This window comes from Octodon degus, unplaced genomic scaffold, assembly GCF_000260255.1.
Source record: "Octodon degus isolate 3935 unplaced genomic scaffold, OctDeg1.0 scaffold00013, whole genome shotgun sequence".
NCBI lineage: Eukaryota > Metazoa > Chordata > Mammalia > Rodentia > Octodontidae > Octodon > Octodon degus.
In genome coordinates, this window is record NW_004524589.1 from 21,772,040 (window position 1) to 21,776,272 (window position 4,233).

General features: G+C 38.0%; 1 pseudogene; it reads right to left on the reverse strand.

Annotated features, from left to right (window-relative positions):
- Positions 1-1,638: 1,638 nt before the first annotated feature.
- LOC101585388 overlaps positions 1,639-4,233 on the reverse strand; it is a 95,478-nt pseudogene continuing 92,883 nt past the window's right edge.

Genomic DNA, 4,233 nt, shown 5'->3' on the forward strand with positions numbered 1-4,233 from the left:
CAACCTGACATACTAAGAAAGCAGGGACCCAAAGACCAAATGTTTCTCTCCCCCACACTCTTGGATATTTATATGTGGAATTTTTACATGTTTGTAACATTTTAAGCCAATACTCTATATATTTAAGATACTCAGCATGATACTTCTATATACACATAGTGAATGATTACCACAGTGGAACACATTAACATTCCCATCTCCTCACATGCATAGGTTTGTCATGTGTTCTCCAGCTGTATTTTATGATCACCTCCAAAGAACAGAAGGTAACATGTGACCACAGATAACTACAGCATTCAGCCCTGTGTTGGTCAGCTTTCCACAACTGTGACCAAATACCTGAGAAAAACAATTGAAGGAAAGACTTCAGTCCACGCTTGCTCAGCCCCAGGACTTCGGGGCCTATAGTAAGGCAGTCTTCTGTGGCAGGAGCATGTGGCAAAAGAAAGCTGCTCATCTCCTAGTGTCCAGGAAAGAAAGGGGCATTAGGGGATGCCAGGGTGTGGACAAGATACAGCTCCACTAGTTTCCTCCTCCAGTTAGGTTCCACTGCAAGAATTTCCCCCACCTGCCAACACCATCAGCGGGGACCAAGCTTACAACACATGAACTCTTAGGGAACTTTAAGATCCAATCATAATTAAGAGAAACTCACTGTTACCTCTCCCCACTGTAGTGCTCTGTGTGTGTGTGCACAGCCATGCAAGTATGCACTCACTCACATGCAATGGAAAATTACTGTGTCTGTAAAAAAAGATCCTACCAGGCCCAACTTTGAATCATCCATGAGTTTTGTTTTGTTTTGTTTTGTTTTGTTTTGTTTTGTTTTGTTTTGTTTTTAGGAAAGGGTCTATGGGGTGTTCAGGGTCTCACTACTAGATCAGACTCATAGTGATCCACCTGTTTACAGCCTCCCAAGAGCTGGGATTACAGGCATGCACCACCAGCCCAGGCTCAATTACTATCTCAGCATGCCCCAGGGGGTGGGGCCGCCACAGCAGACCTGGGGATCCAACCCTGGCTCCTGCGCCTGCTTGCAGGTGCTTTAATCTGCTGAGCTATTTCATCCATGAATTTTTTAGCCATAAAACTTTCTATAGCAATAAAAGTCTTTATTGGCTTCATCACAAGAGTGCTGAGAACCCAGCAAAGGGGATTGGGCACTGTCTATATCACACAAAAAGAAAAGCACAACAGAAAAATAGTGTCAAGCATATATTTGCTTTTACATAGGTGCTTTTGCCTTTTTCCCTTATCATACCAGTAGATAGCTAAATGAGAAATTCTCTGAAGATTAAGATGTTGAAAAATAAGCCAGTTATTTATAATTCTTATACAAACACATGATGCTTTGAGGGGATAGTTGTGACTCCTTACTAGCAAATGCCTTACATCCTAGATAGGAGCTCTACCTGGCTGAACTAAATAGGATTCAGAAGAGCAGGGAAGTTTTCCTAGACCGAAGATCACAGAAGAGCATTTACTCTGATTTCCAAATATATTAGATGACTGAGGTTCAGTGTCCAAATAAGATTACCAAAAAACATGAACTTAATACTTTGATGAAAAGTGTTTAGGACTTGTAATTTCCACTTAAACGAAATTTTGAAACAGCAGAAAAATTAGATAATTTTCAAGTCAAATGACTGAGTCACACATCTTCCCGTAGGTCACTGACAATTCTATACTTCAAATGAGGAAAAAGGGAAACAAGAGATTTAGAGTGAAGGATCATCTGAGAGCACCAGGCAATAAAGAAACGGGGCAAGAGGTGAGACCAACTGGCAGGTTTAAGAAAGGCAGTCTTTATGTGTGTTTTCCACAGTTTCAGTATGCACACAAAAGGTGACAAGGAGTGCAGCTTAAAATAGAGAAAAAAGCACCTAAAAGAAAAGAAATAAACTCAAGTGAATTGAAAAGAAAAGGTGAATAACAAAAACTAGTCACAGTGCAGGAAAGCGCACACCCACACCCTAGCAAAATGTAATAAATAGAGTTATCTTAAAGTCCTTCCTCATTAATGTCAGTGTCTGCCTGTTGTGTGAATCCGTGACTATTTTCCATAGTTTTCAATTATGTAATGTCATTTCCTCCTGTTCATGATAATTTGATTGAAAGTCAGGATTTTATTTGACTTTCTAGATGACCTTTCTGGCAAGCTGTTGTTGTCATACAATTGATCTGGTTCAAAGCAAACTGCATTAAAACAAGACTGTGGGCTTCTTTTTGTCAGAGGTCACTGCTCTGGTCAGAATAATTTTGTCCCTCAAACATTTGTATATTGAAACTCTATCTACCAAAGCAATTGTATTAGCAGGCAAGGACTTCGAAAGCAATTAAATTATGATGATCGACCCTTTATGCAAAGAATTGGTACCCTTATATAAAAAAGGTACCTTTGAAAACACAACCTGGAGGAAAAATAACCTTTTGAATAAATTGTGCTGAGAAAATTGGCTATGCACATGGAAAAAGATTGAATTCAGATTCATACGTTTTATCGACTACTAAACTAAAATCAAAATGGGTCAAAGATCTAATGTTAAAACAGAAATTCTTAACCTACTAGAAGATAATATGGGTAAAACTCTTGAAGCCATAGAACACTAATGGCACAGGAATCAACAAATGGGATCAAAATCAAATGAAAAAGATACTGTATGGCAAAGAAAACTACCAGCAGAGTGAAGAAATAACCAATAGAATGCGAAAAATTTTGTCACCTATTCTGCAGACAAAAGATTAAATAGGCCTCTGAGAGATCCTTATTTTTACTGCTATGTGAGGACCTAATATAAGGGCAGCCATCTACGAACCAGGCAAGAGCCCTCACTGGACAGTGAATTTCACCTTGGACTTCACTGTCTCCAGACCATGAAAAATTATAAATGTCTTTTATTTACAAATTATGCAGTCTATGGTATTTTTCATAGCAGACTTAAGGATGAGTCACTTTTACCTCAAGGGTATTGACCTTCAGGAGGAACACAAGTGGAAGCCTTGCGTGTATACCAGGTCATGCTTTCTTGTAATCCCTGACTCTGGTTTCTGATCCTAATACCCCTGAGACTGATTGAATTGGACTCAGGTCTTTAACATTTTGGTAATCTCTTTTAGAATGGACAAATGATTTAATAAATGGTATCAAGTGTGATTTTCATTTTACTGGCTTTTGTAGGGTCTGGCCTCTCAACCATTGGTAGTGCTTCAATTCTTTATGAAAGATATTCTCTTTAATTGATTCTAGATTTTTCTAGATAATCTTTTAGAGTTGATCTGTAAGTTTTCACCTCCATAGTTTTGATATCCATGAAGAGACTTCTTTGGTCCCACAACCATGTTTTCACATCTCTACATTTCAACTATATGTTCAGTGTTATTACATTTAAAATATTTAATTTTTATTTAACTTTTTCATAGAAAGTATTTATAATCCTTATGTAAATGACTATTTTTTGAAGGGAAGAGTCAAATTGCATACCTCTTTATGTCCCCTGAAGTGCTAGATAATTGCCGAAAAATATTGTTGGTGTGGCATGCAGGATAAAGAGAGAAATGAGCATTTAACCGATGAGTTCATAATTGTATTCCATTCTAGTAAACCCCTCTACATCTCTCAGCCAGCATTTGCACTCTTGGAAATCTATAGTACAAACATACCCACAAGCATGTATACACACTGATATATATCCATGTATAATTTTCTAACCATACCTATATAATTCAAATTTTTTGTAATTATATCTATTTCTGAAGCATTCTACTGACATACAGCATAGAAATACATGCACATGTATATTACCATTCTTTTAAAGAAGCAATATGTTTGCATCAATCAATGCATTCGTGTTTTCACCATGTTTTGAGTTCTCAGTCCATGAGAGCAGATGAGAATCACAGCCAAGATTAAAAATGCTCTGGCTGGGGCCGGGGAGATGGCTCAGTAGGATAAGTGCTTGACTGGCAAATGCAAGGATCTGAGTTCAATCCCCGGTTCTGCCAAAAAATAAGAAATAAAAATGCTCTGGCCAAGACCCGACTGCCACATTTCATCCAGTGGTGAGGAGGTTCTGCAACAAAGACTACTCATAGAGCTGGCGCCTCTTTTTCCTGTCATTTACTTTGTGCTCAAACAAACATTAGCCATACTATCTATTAAAATTATTCAAGTAGTACTATCGGGCCTCCTCCAAAGAAAATTCTTTTTTTCTGAAACATCTAGATGTTCTCATT